Consider the following 21,312-nt stretch of genomic DNA (forward strand, 5'->3'; position numbering starts at 1 on the left):
TTATATACACATAAAAATGTATCTTCAAATGTAGTGAAAATTGTCACTTGTCAACTATAGCTATGTAATCACACAAAACCTGCAAAACTTTTATAAGGGTTGTATAATGAATCTTCAGGAGCCAGCAGCTTCCCAGATTAGTTTCCAGTGGACTTTGATTCGTTTCTTTTTTTCATACACAGTGTTCAGTGGTTTCTAATTAAAGTGTTACACAGTATTTCTTATACAGAATATTGATTTCACAGAAATAAACAGTCCCAAAAAGGCACAGGTGACAAAGTGGTGCTTTCTCAGCACAGCATGAGCAGTAAAGCATTGAGGCTTGCATTACAAGAACTGCTCTGCTCCAAACCAACCTTTTGCTTTTTTTCACAATTTGCATTTATGATTCATAAAAACCATGGAAGCACTGATCTAAGAATGGCCTGAAGTGTATTAGTTGTCATTAAGATCAAGGGGAATTATCAGTCTCGGAAGACACCTGGTATATAGAAAGGGATAGATACATACAGATAGATACATATACGTATACAAATAGATATGAGTTTCAGCTCAGATGGTGTTTTGCCAGTGGACAGTGTTACTGCAAAGGTCACAGACATCAAGTTAAATAATTGTGTTTATCTTTATTTAAGTTTAAAACAATGAGATAATGATAAAGCAAGAATAATATAAAACGAGGCAATACACCTAGCCATTACTACAAGAGGATAGTGACAGTGGTTACAGAATCACAAAATCACAGAACGGCCCAAGTTGGAAGGGACCAGGCCAGGCCACCAACCCACCCATTTGATACTAGACCAGGCTGCCCATGGCCCCATCCAACCTGGACTAGAACACCTCCAGGGACGGGGCATCCACAGCCTCTCTGGGCAAAGATTAAGGGTGCATCACCAATTGACCTCAGCCTTTATCATCATTCAGATCTGCAATTGCTGGGGAGCCTTGTTTGCAGTGAGGATTTAGAATGCCTTTCTCAGCAATTGGGAGGCCCTACACAGTACGTCCACTTGTAGGTGAAGTCTCAGCTACAAGAGGGTCCAGCTTTTATACTGTTGAATAAATAAGGGAAGCTGATATATCAAGTGTCTCCATCATATAGTTTGGGGTAGGGAGTTTCTCTTAATGCCTCTACAGTGTATTTAAGCTATTTTATGGAATAAGCTCATAGTAAGAATGAGCTTACTAGCTTAGCTGTGAAGTGCTATTAAGTGCAAGGAGTAGCACATGAGACCTGTTTAAGCTAGCTGGTGATTTGAGGCAGAAAGTAAAACTAGGTAAAAGCTTCTGCAGAGGTGTCTTGGAGACAGATGTGTTGGACTTTAGGTCATTTTTTGAAGGTTGCAGAATGCCCATCCATTTTTTTTCCCTTGCATGGCAGTTACTTGTGCTCACATCGGTATTCAAATTACTCTTAATCTAGTAAGAAAACATTGTACCAGAGACTGGTGTGCTTGACTGACCTTGGCTCAAGCTCAGATATAAATTAATACTGCTTTTGCAGCCACAGAGGCAGTTATTTCAGGTAAATTTTCTTCGTATTTATAGACACCAATAAAAATTCCATGGATGAAAAAGCAGAAGATAATGTACAGCTTTTCAGAGACAGACCAGTGCAAAAAAGAAGTAATTACTGGTAAATTTCTGTCGAAGCATTTCTAATCAGTTTGCTTAGGTAGGCACGTAGTGTGGGAGTAAAAGAGGGTCCACAGAATCCTTTTTGCAACTCCAGCCATCTTTGCGTGATTCTCGAAAGGTTAAGGCAGAACTGCAATTCACTTACTTGTAGGATAATAGTGGACAATATTGCAAGGATATTCAGGTGTCACCTGCTGTTTGTACTGGCTTAGAATGGACAGACAGGCTTGCAGTGTGTGCTGGAGCTTTTAGAATTTTATGAAACCTTGCAACATGCTGTTTTGTCTGAGGGCTATCACTTAATTTTTGTGAGGAAAGAGGTAATAATGCTGTCTGTGTTTCTGATTTGCTGAATGATAACTTATGGAGAAGGAAGGATTTTCTGTCTCTTATTTGTACATAGAATCTCTTCAAGATGATGTAGAAGAGGAAAGAGCAAGAGGTTGGAATGGTTTTATATTTTTTGTGTTGTTTTAGTTAATGCTCATTTTCTATGGACTGCCAATTTTCTGGCTATGTGGTTCTTAGAACCAAAAAACTACATACCCCCAGAGGACTTTTTTTTTTTTTTTTCCTGTTCAGAGGGAACAATAAAATGGTTTGCAGGTCACAAGATGTTCCCTGTTCCTTTTCTGCTTGTTTACAGGTCACAAGATGTCCCCTGTTCCTTTTCTGCTTATCTCTGCAGTGTGTGCTCCTTAGACATCTTACCTTCAACATTAGAGTAAGGCCTTTGATTTTTGGACACTCTCATTTTATTTGATTTATTAGCTTCAATTCTATTATAGAATCATAGAATCACCAAGGTTGGAAAAGACCTAAAAGATCATCTAGTCCAACCATTCACCTATTACTAATAGCTCCCACTAAACCATGTCCCTCAACACAACATCCAGTCTGTCCTTGAACACCCCCAGGGTCAGTGACTCCACCACCTCCCTGGGCAGTCCATTCCAGTGCCTGACCACCCTTTCTGAGAAGTAATACCTCCTGATGTCCAGCCTGAATCTCCTCTGCCATAGCTTGAAACCATTCCCTCTGGTTCTTTCACTAATGACACAAGAGAAGAGGCCGACCCCCAGCTCACTACAACCTCCCTTCAGGAAGTTAGAGAGCAATGAGGTCTCCCTTGAGCCTTCTCTTCTCCAGGCTGAACATTCCCAGCTCCTTCAACCTCTCCTCATAAGGCCTGTGCTCCAGACCCCTCACCTGCTTTGTTGCCCTCCTCTGAACACGTTCCAGGGCCTCAATGTTTTTCTTGCAGTGAGGGGCCCAAAGCTGGACACAGTACTCAAGGTGCGGCCTCACCAGTGCTGAGTACAGGGGAACAATTATATTTTGTTATATTTTGCTATCTTGCATTCTGATATCTTGTTTAGTAAATTTGTTGCCACTGTTTTGTTTTTAGGCCCATCTCCCCACCCTTCCCCACTTTTCCCCTTTTCCTGGGGTGTGGGTCTGTGGGTCCTCCTGCCCCATTAGTCACAGAACCAGGGCAAAACAGCCCATAAACTGTTGGCGTTATAGTACATAAATCATGTGACTTCTGCTAAATGCTTGAATGTCCTGCCATTCATTGCTTTCAGCCAATTTACAATTGTAAATTCACCCTTAAAGTGATGATCTCCCTAGGTTTAGAAATTATTCTTACCATGTTCTTTCTTTCTTTGGGTAGAAATAAATACTAAATAATAGAAATACTTATCCATGTTTCCACAGCCTATGCATCTTCTTTCTCAGACCAGCAGGTCCAAGTTCAGCCACATTGGTCTATTGCCTTCCTTTCTAGACATTCTACACCTGGAAACAGAAAAGCACTTCTGCTCTAAGGAAAGTTTCCTTAAAGATCTGCCAGCTCTGCTCCACTTCCATTCTTGATGACAGCTTTCCAGGGGGTTTTGCTGACTAACTCCCTTGAGGGATGGAATTTGACTTTCTTAAAATTTAGCATCATGATTTTACCCTTTGCCTGTCCCATTTCCCTCATGAGTGTGAACTCCATCTCTGCACGATCACTACAGCTCAGGTAATTTCCATTAATGTCATCAAGCAGTTCCCTTGTATTGGTGAGCAGCAGACTTCTTATTGTATCTCATTCATGGATGTCTAAGTTATCCTCAGTGTATTCCAGGATCCTCTGGGACTGCCTACAGCTCCCTTCTGGGGTGTGCAGGGCTTGAAAGAGGTCTGTTGCCAGGGAATAAAGGCTTGGTATGTTTATGCTTTTAATCACATTGAACATGTGCTGCTGTTCCTTATTCTGTGGACGCTCCCAGCAAATGGAATCAGGCCACTCATGTAACTGCAATTAGGGCATTTCCTGACAAGGGAGTGCTTGAATTGTACATCTTACAATCCTTTTTATGCATGTTTTTTTGTGTTTCAGTGGCAGAACTAGTCTGTTTTGCCATATGGGTTGAACAAAGAGACACACTGACACTGTCTTTAGAAAAGAAAAAAAAGAACAGAACAGTGACATACTTTGCTATGTCACAACTAACATTGTTTTTAGGCATTTGTATCAGTACCTTTGAAGTTTAATCTTTGTAATGAGACTGTCTCTCTGTTTGCTGCTGGAAAAACTGAGATACTTCCCAACTGCTTGTTTGCAGAGAATAAGAGACTAGACAAACATGGTACTGGATCATCAGGCAATGGTCTCAGGCTGTGGCCTACCATGCCATTCAGCCTATGTTTGTATTCAGACAGATGCAATTCCATATTACTTGTCATGGCAGGTGACAATGTTATTCAAGGTTTTCTGTAAACTCATTTTCCTTATATTTGCTTTTTACAACATGGCTCTATACTTCTTTTTGTCCTATGCTGAATAACCTGATGCACTCTGAATGATCATAATTGGAGCATCTGAAACAATGTGATATAAAGGTATAAAAGGCTTTTTTACATCCTTTGTTCTGATATAACATTTGGGAAGACAGGATTCAGTTTCAGACTGAGCAGTTACATTTTGCGGAAAATCTCTGGGCGCTGTACAATCTGGTTTAGCTGTTTGAGGCAGAGGTTCGCTGCTCTAAATGAGAGCTTTTAAATGCAGTTGCCATAAACGTCAGAAAGCAGTGTTGTTAAACCACTACCTGAATACAAAAACAGAAGAAATGGAGAAAATAACACATTTATTTTCTGGGGAAAAGTCAGGATAATGCACAGTTTTAAAAACTACAGGAAGACAACTCTGATAAATATACATTTTTAAAAGAACAGTGAATTGTGAAGGAGGAAGAGCCCTGTTATGCTGTGGGCCTACCAGAGAACGGTAGGGCTAGGGAGGCTCTGTGCAAGTAGGCCACTCTCTCAAACTCACTTTACCCACAGCAGAGGTTGACTTGTGATCTCTTCATCATATTCTTTTTCATTTTTGAGTGAGAAGAAATACTCAGTGATCATTTATGGTAATGACCATCTTTCATTCTGCTGCCTACATCTGCCCCTACAGGCTGTGTTTCTTGGTGCTTTCTGAGAAAAATGTTGGAACTAGGAATTAATAGACTGCTGTGAGCAGCTGCTTCTGGAAAGGGTGACAGCAGGCAGCTGATGGGGGTGACCTCCCATTTCTGCCATATTTATTTATCTGAATGGAACATTAGCTTCAGCCATTCCTTCACTAGTGGGAGGAAGCAGCAGCATCTAACTTAGAAAGGCTACGTGCCATGTTTTGCAAACCCTTTGTACTTCAAATACACAATATTCCTTTTGCTACCCCTCATTTCAGATGTCATACAGTGCTGTTGAATCAAATCCCTGAAAAGCCCCAGTGAGTCTATTATGAATTATCTGATATTCCAGCTCTGTGAAGCAATGCTATAGAAATCAGTGAAGTGGTAATGTTTGAGTTTGTGCAGGCTGCAAGTCTAAAAGGATGTGGTCAGATCTTTGCATTAGTAGTTTCAAAAAAGTGGTGAGTACTGATGAAAGCATTGTGCCTTAGATGAAATAGTGAGTTCTTGTCTGGACTGGACTGTCCTGTAACTGCTGACTTATGCTGGTGGTACTGGATCTTGAGCAGGCAGTGTGGAGGTCCTCAAGTGACAGGCCTAGAAGTGGCTGCAGCCCATAGACCCAATGAAACATCCTGGGGTACTGAGTCACCTGTTCCAGTCCCCTGGCTACTTTCAGGTGCTGTGAAACACAGATGCCCTCCTGATTCCCAGCCATGACAGCTGCCCCCAACCCATCATCACACTGCACCTTGAGCAAAAGCTTTCTGAGTGTGTGCCTTTGTATTAATTCCCTGTGGCCTGCACCATAACATCTGGGTTTATGAGGAAAGAGTTAACCACTCTTCCATGCACTCTGTTGCCTGCTCTGCATCAAAAGAAGTAACTGTTGTCCTGGAAGTGAGGATCTGATGGCTTAGTCCCTGGCTGAGGTGTAAACACTGCACTGAGCACTTCTGCAGGATGTGAGGGGAGCAACAGTCTGCCTAAGTCACAAAAGCACCAAAAATTGTTGTGAGGGACAAGGGGAGTCCATCTGTTGGAGCACAAGGTGCAAGGAAACTACTGGGCAGATTGTCTGCTGGCACAGTGGATAATGTGTTTGCTGAGCACTCAGAAAGTTTGCAAATGACACCGTGCGGGAAGGAAGTGCCAATCTGCCTAGCTGTGGGAAGGCTTTACTGAGGGATCTGGACAGGCTGAATTAGTGGGCTGAAGTCAATAGTATGAAATTCAACTAGACCAAGTGCTGGGTCTTGCACTTTGGTCACAGCCCCAGGCAATGCTACAGATATAAGGTGGAGTGGTGAGAAGACTGTGTGGAAGAAACAGATCTAGGGCTGTGGGCTGATACCCAGCTAAACATAAGCCAGTTGTAAGCCTAGATAGTCAAGAATGCCAGTGGCATCCTGGCTTGCATCAGAAATAATGTTGCCAGAAGAAGCAAGAAAGTGATCGGCCCTTTGTACTCATTTCTGGTGAGCCTGCACCTTGAGTATTGCGTTCAGTCTCATGCTCCTCACTGCAAGAAAGACAACAAGGCCCTGGAACATTTCCAGCAAAGGGAAATGAAGCTGGTGAGGGGTCTGGAGCACAAGCCTTATGAGAAGCACCTGAGGGAACTGAATTGCATAGCTGGAAGAAGTGGAGTCTCAGGGGAGACCTTATGGCTCTCCACAACTATCTGAAAGGAGGTTATGGCGAGGTGAAGATATGCCTCTTCTCCCGTATAACTGGAAATAGGACTAGAGGGAATGGCCTGAAGTTGTGCCAGGGGAGGTTCAGGTTGGATATTAGGTTGGATATTTCAGGATCAGGTTGGATATTTCTGATGTGAAAGAGTGGTCAGATGCTGGAATGCGCTGCCCAGGGAGGTGGGGATGTCAGCATTTCTGGAAGTGTAAAAGGAACATTCACATGTTGTACTAAGGGACATGGTTTAGTGGTGTTATATTGGTGGTAGGTGGACAGTTGCACTAGATGATCTTGGAGGTTGTTCCCACATTACTTATTTTACGATCATATAATTATATTACTGCTCAAGCCCATAGAACTGTATAGGCATCCAACACTCAAGAGGCTTCTGCACATGCATCTCGTCTTAAGCAGAAACTTCTATTTGTACTGTGGTGCCCAAAACTGCACACAGTACTTAAAATGTACAGTAGGACAATCACTTCCCTTAAGCAACTGGCAACCCCATGCTTGATGCACTACCGGAAATGGTTGGCCTCCCTGGCTGCATGGGCACACTGCTGCCTCATGTTCAACTTGCTTTTGAACAAGATCCACAGCTCCCTTTCAGCAGAGCTTCACTCTAGTGTCTCATCCTCCAGTTTACATGTATAGGCAGTGTCACTCCTCTCCAGATGCAGAATCCAGCACTCACCATTAGAATTCATGCAGTTGGTGATTGCCTAGTTCTCTGCTTTGTCGAGATCTTTCTTCAAGGCCTCTCCACATTCAATGGAATCAGCAGCTCCTCCCAGTTTAGTATTGTCTGCAAACTTACTCAAAATACCTTCTAGTCCTACACCCAAGTCATTTATGAAAACACTAAAAAGAACTGGCCCTATAATGGCATGGGAATACAAGAAAGACTATTCAGATCAGAAGCTGTGGAGCACAATAAACAGCATGAGAAAGCAAAGCTCAGAACCAAGGACACCTGCAGAAGAAGAGAAAAACAAAATCAAGTAAGCTGTATGATGGCCCTGATAATGACCTGACTGGAGGAATAACATGTGGCAAGGTACAACTCATGACTCAGAATAAGCACCTACAGTTATGGTTAAGGAGTGCTTGTGGAATGTTTTGTTGGCCTGTAAAGGTGGGTGGGAAAGTTAAAGGAGAAAACTTGTGAATGTGTATAAGGGATGTTAGAAGCAACTTGGATCATTCCCATCTGAGTCCATGCCTCAGATGCTACACAATAGAGCCCTGTTACCATTTACTGTAATACTTTGTGCCTGACCCATGTGTCAACTGCTCACCAACCACATTATATTTTTACCTAGCTGCTTGCTAAACATTTTGTCCAGAAGGGCATTGTGAGAAAAAGGATCAAAATTTTACTGGAATCCAAAAAGGTAACATCAACTTTAGTCAACTACATGGGTAACCTTGTCATAAAAGGAAACTAACTTAGTTAAACAGAACCCTTTTTCTCATGAAACCATGTTGGCTGTGGCTAACAACTGCACTATCTTTCAGTTGTTTTTCAGTATCTCCTGGCACAATTTGTTCCATAATTTTATCAGGCACTGAAGCGAGACTCACCGGCCTGCAATTACATGGGTCTTCATTCTTGTCCTTCTTGAAAACTGAAATGATGTTAGCCAGCTTCCAGACAACTGGGACCTTTACAAATTTCCAAGATCACTGGACAATAACTGAGGGATGTCTCACAGCGACATTAGGGAGTACTCAGAAAAGTGATCAGTATTCAGGCTGTACTGCAACACAGATTAATAAGTATTTACTGCAGTTTTTCCAGATCAATTAGGATCACAAATTCTGAACTTGCCAACATTTTCCTAATAATATACATATATTCTTTAATTATTTTCTCTTCTGTTTAGAAACTGGGCCTGTAAGTTGGTGGAGATCTAACAAAATACTTCCATCTTTGCATTCATACCATTGACTTTAATGTGAAAGAATAGGTATCATTGTCACTCCAATAACACCTCTCAAGAGTACAGAGTTCAAAATGTTCTTCATCCTGCACAAAATGATTTGCAGCACAGCTGCTAATGATGTACTCCCAATAGACATACTGAATTGAATGTTGTGTGGTACCCGTATCACTCAGTAACAACTGTTCCCTTGGGACCAATCCTTTTTCCATTCTCTCCAAACTGCTAGCTCTTCCAGAACCTGGTTACCAGGGCATCTCTGCATCCTGTGAAACTTGAAACCTAGCAAAAATAGAAACAAAACAAACATTTCATAGAAAATATTCTTCAGAATATTGAGTGAAGACAAGGCTGGCACTTAACATTTCCAAAGGCTTCAGGAGTCAGGGGGAGGTCTGCCGCAATGCTACTGTGCATTGTACTCCAATGCACTTGGAGCATCAGAGACTGAAGGTCAGAAGTTTCTTACCCTGGTGTGGGTAGGTGGAGGATCTGCACCATGATTAAGCGGGAGAATCTACATTTGAGTTCAGTATAATTATGAATTCCCGAAAAAGTCTGGAATGTGAATAGACCCTGTCTCAAGTCCGTCCTCCAGAGGTCACTGCAAACCCGTTTCTGAGACAACCACAAAGCTGTTAAGGAACAGCACCACACGAATGCTGAACACAGGCTGAAGGTTCTTTGTAAGTAGAATATACTGCATTCCTTCTTGCTCATTGATAAATAATGTTATTTTTCATAGACAGACTCTATGTAACTGTTAGGGCATGACATTAGCAAAGATTGTTTTTTGACTTAGTTTCTCCGAGTTAGGAAACAAAAACAAGAAACTAACAACAACCAGGTCATTCTTTTTAAAAAAATAGATCCTGCTCTGTAAGTTAGAATAAAACTCACAGAATCCTGAATATTTGATTCTCTCCTACTCTCCTTCTCTACTACTCTCCTTAAACTGTTCAGCAGTTTCAAAGATGTCTGACAGTTTCTATGAACCTAGCAATAGGGTTATTTTGTTTTGGTTTTGGAGTTTTCTTTTTTTTGAAAAAAATATTTTTTGTTGTTCAGTAGTAAAGAGGTTGGAAAACTGTAAATACTACCTTTGAATAAACAGTTCCAACATCTAGATTGAACATAAGCCTGAATTTTCACAAATGGTTCTATGAAGAACTAGCCTTCACTTAACAGGAATGTGATAATATCTAATATCTTATTTTTCAGGTGGTTGTTGAAGTCTTTATCTGCAGTGTTGGAGTGCGAGAGATGAAGGGAATTCTGGTGCTTCTTTTCATGTGCCAATATTTTTTGAATAGTGTTTCTAAACTACTGAAATAAGATTCAGGAAAACGGTGCTGTTCTGGCTTCTTTCTGCATTCTGTATAAAGTTCTTTTTAAAATTTGTGCTAAATGATGAAAAACAAGGTCAAAGCATGGCTAAGGACTCATGGTATTTCATTTAGCACCTTCTCAGTTGATGAACTGATGATGCCTGTGCTCTGGCTCCTGGGTTTGGTGAGGCTCTGCACCCAGTGCTCAGAGAGAGGCTGTGGGCACTCAGTTTTCTCTTTTGTGGGTCCTGAGATTGCAGCTTCGCCACTTCTCAAACTGAACTTAGTATCCTAAACATGGCCAGACTCCAGAAAGTGGTAACTTGTATGCCTGCCTTAGAGAGACCCTGGTTTAGATTCCTGTGTGCACATAAATTTCAGAAGTCTGCTCAAAAATAGTTAGAAAGTGTATGGCTGACCTCAAGGGCAAGATGGACTTCTGAGGGTTCTGAGGATTCTGCCACTCTAAAACTGCCACGTACCTTAATGGAGATTCTAGGATAAGGTAAAATAGTGCTAAGTAACTAATAAACACCCCATGACTGCTGATTTTTTTTTTAGAGTAAATATATATATATATAAAACTGTAAAAAAAAAAAAAACACAAAAAACCAACAACAAAAAAACCCAACAAACAAAAAACCCCTACTTTATAATAGCGGAAAGTCACTTTCATACTATTTGAGCTATCACAGCCAGCACTGGCCTTTTTTTTGTGTGTGTGGGCCGCATTCTGTAGGGGCCGCATTCCAAGCTGAAGCAGGGAATTCTCTCGGCTGGTTGAGGAGTAGCACTGTCAGACAGCTGTGCTGGATGCTATTGTCCTCCACATGGAAGCGCCGCTCTGATGTTGCATGGATGGAGCCAGGAGCAGTGGCAGAATTACCTCCTGTGTGTTTAAATCCTGCTGCTAGAGAGTTGGATGACCCAGAACTGGATGGGCAAATGGTGCAGTGTGTCAGAAGGAGTGGTGTGGCAAGATAACACACTGGTGTTGTGTTTCCCTCACCTTGTGGATGAGGGAAAGGCTGCTGAAGTAGTCTATCTAGACTTCAGCAACCCATTACTCTGCTAGGTAAACAATTTAATATCTTTATTAATGACCTGGATGAGGGCATTGAGTGCACCCTCAGTAAGTTTGCAGATGACACCAAGTTGGGAGGAAGAATCAGTCTGCCTGGGGATAGGAAGGTCCTACAGAGAGATCTAGGCAGGCTGGATAGCTGTGCTGAAGGCAGTGTGATGAAGTTCAACAAGACCAACTGTCAGGTCCTGTGCTTTGGCCAAAACCACCTCCTGGAAATGCTACAGCCTTGATGCAGAGTGTGCAAGAAATGTGTGGAAGAAATGGACCTGAGGCGATTGGCACTCACCTGAACATAACCCATCAATGTGCCCTGGTGGCCAAGAAGGCCAGTGGTGTCCTGGTTTATATCAGAAAGTGTGTCCAGCATGAGCAGGGAAGTGCTGATCCCTTTGTAGTCAGCACTGGTGAGGTCACACTTTGAGTACTGTGTTCAGTTTTGGGCTCCTAACTACAAGAAAGACAGTGAGGCTCTGAAACATGTCTACAGGAGGGCAACAAAGCTGATGAGGGGTCTGAAGCACAAGCCTTATGAGGAGCAGCTGAGAAAGCTGGGATTGTTTAGTCTGGAGAAGAGGAGGCTGAGGGGTGACAACTTGGAGGTTTTTTCCAACCTTGGTGATTCTGATTCCACTGTCCACAAAGGGTGTATAGAAGCAGGTTAATCTCAGAGTCAATCTATGTTACAAGACCTGTTCTGTCCCAGGCTGGCTAATCATAGAAACCTAAGAAGACACCTAGTGTTATGTCAGGTGACTAAAATGGTTTTTTGGATATGTGATTTCAATACAAAAACTGAAGATGGAGATGGCTGTTTCTTTCCACATTAATTTATTAGTTTAATCTGTAATTTTATGAGATTTCCCACTGAACTTTAATAGTTGATCAACTTCCAAAATATCTCATCTAAATCTGAGTAAAATTTCATTCTGTTAAGCCCTGAGGTGGTGTGGCCTTTGAAGGCTTTCAGAAGCTCCAGTAAGACGCATCACCATACCTACAGTGAGTTGGACCTGTGTAGGCAAATATCAATGCTGCCTGCAAGGTGGAGGAGGCTTAGGCTCCTCCTCTCTATCCTGGCCACTTTTTATCTCTTTGTAATCTATTCCCCAGATACTCAGTTTTAGGAAGTGATTCACAGTTGTTCCATGAGAGGATGCACCTCAAATTCTCTCTCTTTTTTTTTTTTTTTTTAAACTTCCCTTCCTTCTCAACAATACCCGTGCCTGTAGGACAGTAATAAATCGGCAAACATATGCTCTGGAGCCAGAACTAGTATATCTCAAATCTAATAAACCTGACAAAACTGGGAGTTAACTGAGGAGAGACATTGCAGCTTTCCCTCTCCAAGCTGCTATAACTTTGACAAACACCTATGAATGTAATCATGGAAAAGAAACCAAAGTTAATGAGGTCAGATTTCAACTTGTGCACATGCACACATGCATGTTCTCTGAAAAAAAAATGTAAATTTAAGGAAGGCCCTTCAATTCACCATGTTTTCCAGCTAGGTTGCCTCTCTCTTTGTATTTGCATTATTTCCTAACATCTCTACTTTGTGAGACACAGATAATCATAGGTCCAATTCAGCTAAGCATTTAACATTTCCTTAGTTTTAAATATTTTAAAATATTTCTACTGAAATCCAACCTACTTCACTTACTTCTGCAAGCCTCAGAAATGTTTTCTTGTAACAGCAACTGTTACAAGACGCTGTACAATGAATATTCTTGGGGGGAAAAAAAAAAAAGAAAGCCTAAGAGCAATGCAACAGAGATGTTTGTAAGTATTGGCAGTTGTTGCTGACATGCAGTATTGTTTTACTTTAATGGATTTAGGCCCATGTTACATTGGTGTGATTACTTTTGATTAGATTCTTGTGTGTATGTATGGGTATATATGAGAAGAAATATGGCAGCTCTCTTTGAAATTAAAATAGTTTGTTCCAATCTCTTGAATGCTAATGGGTGAGAAGCAGATGATACTTACTGATTGTTAAAAAGTATTAGCATTTAATTTCACTGTTTCCCCATGAATAAGTTTTTTCACAAAATAAATAAATAAATAAATAAATAAATGCATCTCTATGCTGTGTAACATAATGTATTATCAGAGCTGTCTGAAAAAAAAACAACTGTTCTTGCACATATTGCACTTTGCGCCTAATCTTATCTAGATTCAGCTATACAAGAAAGAACTTTGAATGAGTTTGTGAAATGTAGGAAATCCCCCTAAATATCACAGCACTTTCCTGGAAACCATTGGAAGGTTTCTTTTTTTCCTAAAGCTCAAGTTTGCAGAACTTGTTTTTCTAATGCTTATATCATACAGTGTTTCTGACAGTGTCATTTTTCCATGTTAAGTTTCACCTTAAACTGTGAATGCCAGGTTTATGTAGAAATGCAGACTCCTTCAGTTAAGAGAACACTGCAAATTAGTAACTTGTGCTTTTAATGAAAGCATTTTTAAAGGGAGCTCTAAGAGCCCTTGAGAGAATAAACTAAGGACAGAAAAAAATCAGTGTAGTGCAAAAATGATCATTTATGCTTAGCCAACTTAGAGAAAATGCACAGAAATTTGTCTAAACCAATAATGCTTCTTGGTTGGTATTACCAGTATTACAGAAGTATGTGAAGTGCTTATCAGAGAGCAGGATTTGGTGCAGTATAAGAAATAACAAGTAAAACGAAGCAGGGAACATTCAAAAGCTGAAGTGACAGATACATTTTCATATACACTGCATGAACTTTTGGTTTGTTGCTGTTACCTGCAGTTCTATGAATTACTTCCAACCATTGCCTTTTAAGCCTATAGTCAAAACAGATGTAGAAATCTAAAATTAATGCAGTATGATTATATCTGCATTAACTGATGTATTGCAAGTGTGCTGGACCATGGTCAAACCACAGGTGTCCGAGACTGGAAAAAAATCAGAATTCTTGAGATAATGGGTTGTGATCAATGGTTGTCTCAAAGTGGAAGTCAGTCACAAGTGGTGTCCCTCGGGGGTCAGTCTTGGGACTGATGATCTTGAACATCTTCATCAATGACATAAATGATGGAATCAAGTGCGCCATCAGCAAGTCTGCAGATGACACCAAGCTGAACAGTGCAGTCAATACACTGTAGGCAAGGGAAACCATCCAGAGGGACCTGGACAGGCTGGAGAAGTAGGTCAATGAGAACCTGATGAGGTTCAAAAAGGCCAAGTGCAGGGTGCTGCACCTGGGCCAGGCAATCCCAGGTATTCATACGAACTGTGAGAAGAACTCCTTGAGAGCAGCCCTATGGAGAAGCACTTGGGGGTTCTGGTGGATAAAAAGCTGGACATGAGACAGCAGTGTGTGCTTGTAGCCCAGAAGGCCAACTGTGCTCTGGGCTGCATTTAAAGAGGAGTGGTCAGCAGGGAAAGGGAGGTGATTGTCCTCCTCCACTTGGCTCTTGTGAGGCCCCATCTGCAGTACTGTGTCCAGGCCTGGGGCCCCACAAGAAGGATGTAGAGCTCTTGGAATGGCCACAAAGATGATCAGAGGGCTGGAGCACCTCTGCTATGAAGAAAGGTTGAGGGAACTGGACTTGTTTAGTTCAGAAAATAGAAGGCTCCAGGGAGACCTCATTGTGACCTTCCAGTATTTGAAAGGAGCATATAAACAGGAGAGGGTGCTTCTATTTACAGGGGTGGATAGTGACAGGACAAGGGGGAGTGGTTTTAAACTAAGGGGAGGTTTAGGTTAGATATTAGGAGGAGATTTTTCACACAGAGGGTGGTGATGCACTGGAACAGATTGCACAAATAGGTTGTGGATGCCCCATCCCTGGAGGCATTCAAGGCCAGGCTGGATGTGGTTCTAGGCAGCCTGGTCTAGTGGCTGGCAACCCTGCACATAGCGGGGGGGTTGAAACTAGATAATCATAATGGCTCTTCTTTTCAACCCAGGCTATTCTATAATTCTAAATCTCCCACCAGCTTTGTTACTCTTATCTGGACATGCACTAGGTCCTTGATGCCTTTCTTGTAGTAAGGGGTCTGAGACTGAATGCAGTACTCAAGGTGCCGGCTCATCAGTGGTGAGTGCAGAGGATTGATCACAGTATTTTCTCAACTACATCAGTTCTTGGGTGGAAATCCTAAGGCTGTATGATGATGAAAGCTAACTACTATGTTGTAAAATAACTGTAGCAATGTAGGTTTCTGTTCTGATCTAGGAAATACAATTTAACATTAAAAATCAGTGCTGAAGTGAGTAAGCACAGAAACAAGTAGAATAAACACTGCACAGCCATGTATGTGCCACAGAAGTGGTTAATAAAATGCTTACTTTCACAAACAAGAAAAGCGAGTTTCAATGTTGCATTTATCATCTCTTCAATCTGAAATTGCTGAGGCCTACGGAAGAAATCATAATTAATATCAGAAGATCTTACTGTAGGACAAACAGTAGTTCCATTTTATCACAGGATTTTCTTCTAAGGTTTCTGGGTGAACTGTGGGAAATTTCCACCATTGCATCTTACTTCAACCCCAATTAATGTCCTACCTGTAATGCTATTTATACCTGTGTCAGTCATCAACAGACAGTAGGGAAAGGAATGGACATCATGCCAACTCCTAATACTCAGATATCTTATAGTCTATGAATGGAAATTAAGAATGCTTGGTTTCCTATAATTGCCTGCATATTTCATTGTTCTACATCAAATTCACTTTGATTTCAGATTCTATTTTGGCAGAGACTGAGTTTCCCAGGCAAAAGTGTTCTCTTCAGCTTTGTCTAATGAAAAGCATCAGTTAACAGCTGATAGCAAACTGTATTAGCTGAACTGCAGTGCTCATGCCACGTCTTCTCCTTGACCAAATTTTTATGTGTTTGGAAATGTATTCCAATCACAGTCTCATTTCCAGCTTCCTGAGGTGCACTGTAGAATGGAGTTCCCCTGCAATTAATTTTTATTTCTGACCTTAAACAGTTATACTGTACCACCACATGCTATTATACAAAGTGGCTGCATTCTTCTGAAATGATTCTGTGTAGGTTCATATCAAATATTATTGATCTATATTTTACTTAAATGGATTCTATTTACCAACTCAAGTTTAGTTTGTATCAGAGTCCTGCAGAATTTGCCAAACTCTGATTCGCCAAGGATGTAAACAGAATGCAATTATTTTCCAATACCTATTCTTTTTTACTCCATTTACACATTCTACATGAAGGAATTTTTAAATGCCAGTCTGATGATGGACTTTGTACATCAATTCACATTGCAGGGTAGTGTCAGTTGCTGGAGTTGCAATGGAGGAAGTGAATGTAAGAATCTCTAGATGCTGCAAGTGACTTTTTAAATGTTAGCAACGTGCTCTGCACAGTGTTAAATGTACTGCCAAGAGAAGGAGAAATAAGTTGCCTTGTCTCCTCTATAACAGATAGAGCCCATCACAGAAGTATAAATGAAATCAGGATATAGAAACTGGAATCAGAATTACAAAGGTAAAAAAAGCTTAGTGGCTCTCTTTTGTCATGGTAGCATTAAACAGCCCTCCTCTCTGAAGGGTTGGGTAAATGTTACCTGTCTTGCTAATTCATGATTAGCAAGGTGAAGAAAAAGGACCCAGGGCTCACTCCCACAAACCCTGATCCATTCCTCCTGAACTCAGATCTCTAGGTCTACTAAGCATCTCCACACGACACAGCCCCAAAGATGCTGAAGCAGAAAAGGTGGGAGATAGACCTCTCTGGAAGAGTTCATTCTCTCCAGGGAGCCACTGTAAGCTGAGGTGGAGAACATACAATACTTGCTTTTACAGATAAACCAGGAAAACACAATTGCGTGATACTGGAATATATTTAATGTCCATCCCAGATGTATGTGACACACATATAATTCAAGAAACAATTAGATGTATGTGACACACATATAATTCAAGAAACAATTAGATGATGACTTGTCAGTTGCTGCAAAATATCTTGAAAAAGCTTCTCCATATTTGCTTGTGTCTGAGAAGTTGTATGCTCAACCTTGTGTCCACTCTAGTCAGTACATCTGAGGCATGAAGAGGAAGCAAGCCCTTCTCATTCTTCATTCTTCTAAATCTCTTACCACCTGTAAACATATTCTACCTATTCTCTCAAATTCTTTTGCTTTATTTTCAAAGGTGATCTCATCCTCCACTTAAACTGACTACCACTCTGTATTGGTATTGGGTTTTAAAACAGTTTTTCAGTCTCGCTACAGCAATGCAAAAAAAATAGATCTAGTTTTCTCTTTTAAGGACTCAGCTCCTCTGGTGCTCATATACAGAAGACTGTGATGTGTAAAATGAAAATCAGATTGTTATATTCTCTGCTTTCCACTTCCTTTGAGAAAATGGCTTTCCTTTAGCCCCCCAAAGGAATAACTGAACTTCCCATAAATTCTTCATTGCCCTGAGTCACTCCTTTTTAAAGAAGCACTCCAAAACACCAGTAAACTTTGTGCAGTTTCTTTCCTGCATCGAATGAGATCTTTTCAAATATCTTTAGCCGCTCACCATCGTCTCAGGGCTCACCCAGAAGGATGGTCTTTTCTGAGGACAAAGGAGAGAAGAATTTATATGAGCAGTTGTCCTTTCCATTATGTCTGATGGTAACACCCATTTTGGACAACAAACCCAATGGCATTATGCAACCAGAATCAGGATCTAAAGCAACTGTATTGGAGCAGCTGGTGACTGTGTCCGCCAGCCTATGGGACCGGAGCAGGAAGCAGACAAAAACTAGAAGAGAGCACATCCTTTTCTCAAAGAAGTCTTTTTAAAAATGCTTCTGCATTTGGCAGTTTGTAAACTGGAGGCTTAAGTTATAGGTTCAGTACAATTTTATATAGATGTAACTATACATTTCCGCAAGGAGTAACTCAAAGATTTTTCTGAACTAAGAAAATTTCACTTGGGACTAAAGTGGCAAAAGAACAGTTTTCATTACCTCAGGAAATACCAGTTTGGTCTTGGCTGGGTGATAGCACGAGTTTGCAGGGAATTCCAATGTGAACTTTCACGTATCTGAATTCACTTTTTCAATTCATTATCTCCATTGGATACAGGGATTAAGCTAGAGTGGAGAAAAACTGCAATGGAAACAAGTTAGTTTGATGTAATAAAATGCACAAGTTTTCTGACAGAGTAATGAATTAACCTTTTAATCTTCAAGAAAGACATTTCCTGTATGGAATGAGTATGGGTGCATATGAAAACATCTTCAACTCTGTAAAAACTAAGGAAGATTTGAACTGCAGTGCCTAATGTTAGTTTTGGTATTGTGAGATCTACACTGCCACTTTTCTTCCCTGCTCAACATAATTCTCAGTGGTCTTCAATGACAACAGTAAAAACTCCCTCTTCCTGCATGTAATGGATGCAGACCCCTTTTGTTTTAGAACATGTGCTTCACAAAGTAGTATGCAGCTAGGATCCATCAATTTATTTCACTGAAGAATTGACAATTTACCTCCTACAGATAGAAATAACTCAATAATGGATAAAGATTTTTTTATGGATGTTGGATTTGTTTTCCGACAACACCCTCCGTGGTTACTTAAGGAAATTTAAAAAAAAAACAAACAATTTAGCTGTCTGGGTACTTCTGAACTAGAGTACACATTTTGCAGATGTCTTTCAATTTATTTATTTATTTATTGGGTTGGATAAACCCATACTGCTCATTTGCAATGTGAGTATCATTACAGTATCATTACAAGTATCATTACAGTTAGTTCAATACCATTTCAGGGCTAACCCCTGAGATATTCAGTGATGAGATCCTGCTAAAATGTAATTGCATGAGAAGTTCTGGGCTACACAGTACTGAGAGACAGTAAACAAAATGGGATGTTTTAATTTACTTAGCTCACAAATAAATCATCCATTTCATTTGATAAAGACCCCTTCTTCATTTGTTAATGCTTTTAATATGCTCTTTAAAGTCAGGCACTACTTACAAATACTTGCATTTTATTATAGTCTGTATATGCTACATGTATTTATGTCATGGTTTTGTAATTTTTGCTATTGGTATTCCACAGCTTAACATCATGTGGAGCACAGAGAAGAACCACACATCCTGGAAGACCTCATGGTCAAGAAGGAAAATACGTCACAGAAGAGATGCTGGCTCTCTCTCTCACTGCCTGGCAGCAGGTGTGGGTGTGCTCCCAAGCTGTGGCACCTTCAGTTTCAAAGTAGGATTCTCAGTCTTTGGAAACCTCTCTCTCTCTCTTATTTTACTTGATTTATTAGCCTCAATTTTCAATTAGATTGTATTATATTGTGTTATCTTGCATTCCAATACCAAAGTTAATAAAATAAGTTTTCCTCCTTAAATTGTTGCCGCTGCTCCATTTGTTTCCTTGAATCCAGCTCCCATCTCCCTACCCCTTTTATCTTCCCATTTTTGGGGTCAGGGGTCCCATGGGGCTACTGCCCCCTATCACAGGCATAGATTGATCTAGGTAACTTTGTGACAATTTATTTTATCTAAACATAACTCAATCACTGCCTAAGCATCCATGCACTTAGAAGTAAAGAGACTGCAAAACAGTATCACTGTATGAAATGAGTAAATGGCAAGATCTTTATCTCAGAAGATCTCAAGGCTGGACTTGGGCAGCTTGATGACATGGGTACACCCTGACAAACCTGCCCCATGCCTGCAGCCTACAGCTCTTGCAGACAAGGTGGCAGGAGCACTGACTCCCCTTCTCCTTGCAAGATGCGATCAGGGCAGCCACAGTGCCACTTGCCAGGACTTGGAGAAGTTGGGTTAACATCTAACCTAGGTTCTGAACTGATTCTGCTTTGCTTGGAAGGCCTAGGGCTGCTGCACTCTCCTGGTGCCATGCACACAGGTAGGTATCCTGCTCTGGGACACCTCTGCTGTCAGGCATCCCACCACAAGGCCTGGTCATCAGGTAACCTCTGAGCTCTCCAGCTGCTTATCTCCACCCCAGTTATGCTTCCAAGTACCCAGTTACAGCAGTTAAGAAAACTGATCCATGACAACACCAAAAGTTCTGACTCGTGGCCACCTCTCTCCATCTGCGAAAGATGCTTCCTGGGGCCAGCACAAGGGTCTGTGTAACCCTGGGAGCCTTCCTGAGTGAGCAGACCAAGGCAGCAGAACTGCCTCAGTATCCTCCTATTAGTTTTTCTTTATCCCACTGCTAGTCTGACCTCTGGTAAACCTGTGGTTCACAAGAAGAACCCCACTTATGGGAGAGAACAACCTCTGCCTTCACACCACACTTCTAAAAATCGCCCAGGAAAGCATCACCAAGCATCTAACCCCCTGACCATCTTCCCCACCCCAGAGGCACTGTCCCCTTTCCTCACCTCCTTCACATCGCTACACTGGCCACTTCTGCACCTCGCAGCAGGTTCCCAGCACTCTCCCCCCCTCCCCTTACAGGTCCATACAGTTCCGCGTAGTCCCTTTAAATCCCCACGCAGCCCCACGGACCCGCCCGTGCCACCCCCAAATGCTCTCATCCTCCGCAGTGCCCCTCCAGCCCTAGAAGAGCCACCCCCGCGCAGCCACGGCAAGGGTTAACATCGGGACCGGCGGGCACATGACGGCACGGCCCGGCCGGGTTCCGCGCTGCCTGCGGGGAGGCGGGAGGTGAGCGCGGCGAGGCGTGCGCGACCGCTCCGCTCCCCGTTCCGTCCGGTCCCGCCTGCCTTCAGCCCCCGGGGAAGGGGAAAGGGAGTTCGGCCCCTCTGCCGACGGGAGAGGGTGAGTCGGCAGCTCCCGTCCCCCGCGTCACACCAAGGGAGGGGGGTGGAGGCGGAAGGGTTGGGAGGGGAGAGCGGAGAGTTGCGGGGGAGAAAAAGCCAAACAAACGCGGCTGCGGTGAGGTTAGCTGGCCGTTACTCACCGCGCTGGCCAGCTCGCTGCCTCGAGAGGAGGGCGCAGCGCCGTCTGGCAGAACGGGACACACACACCCTCCCAGCAGACGGGTCGCGCCGCGAGTGAATAAGCGGAGATAAGTAACCGCCGGAGCACGGCGCGACTGACACCGGCGGCAGCAGCGTGAGCGGCTCGGCGGGGCGGGGCGGGGCGGGGGGCGAGGCGTGGCCCCGGTGCCCGGTCCCTGCTGGGGCTGCCCCTGGGCTGTCCTTCAGCCGGGCACGG

The 21,312-nt window shown here is 42.3% G+C and overlaps 1 protein-coding gene and 1 long non-coding RNA gene across 4 annotated transcripts in view; one reads left to right on the forward strand and one right to left on the reverse strand.

The window, feature by feature from the left end:
• Positions 1 to 606: 606 nt before the first annotated feature.
• LOC146753966 (uncharacterized) lies at positions 607 to 21,189 on the reverse strand. Its single transcript, XR_014940097.1, has 4 exons — positions 21,056 to 21,189; positions 18,112 to 18,253; positions 9,207 to 17,714; positions 607 to 9,019 (listed from the first exon to the last, which is right to left on the reverse strand). It is a non-coding gene; the product is annotated as an uncharacterized LOC146753966 (long non-coding RNA).
• Positions 20,675 to 21,312, forward strand: part of GLIS3 (GLIS family zinc finger 3) — a 138,903-nt gene continuing 138,265 nt past the window's right edge. Inside the window, exon 1 of one of the 3 annotated variants that reach the window (XM_015848920.3) lies at positions 20,675 to 20,913. The gene's annotated coding sequence lies outside the window, so the exon portion shown is untranslated. Of the gene's footprint in view, positions 20,914 to 21,075; positions 21,211 to 21,312 lie in introns of those variants that run through there. The other 2 variants (XM_085530716.1, XM_085530717.1) reach the window with 2 other exon arrangements.

The sequence above is a fragment of the Coturnix japonica genome, chromosome Z (genome assembly GCF_054131305.1).
Source record: "Coturnix japonica strain WE chromosome Z, WE-NBRP24, whole genome shotgun sequence".
NCBI classification, from domain to species: domain Eukaryota; kingdom Metazoa; phylum Chordata; class Aves; order Galliformes; family Phasianidae; genus Coturnix; species Coturnix japonica.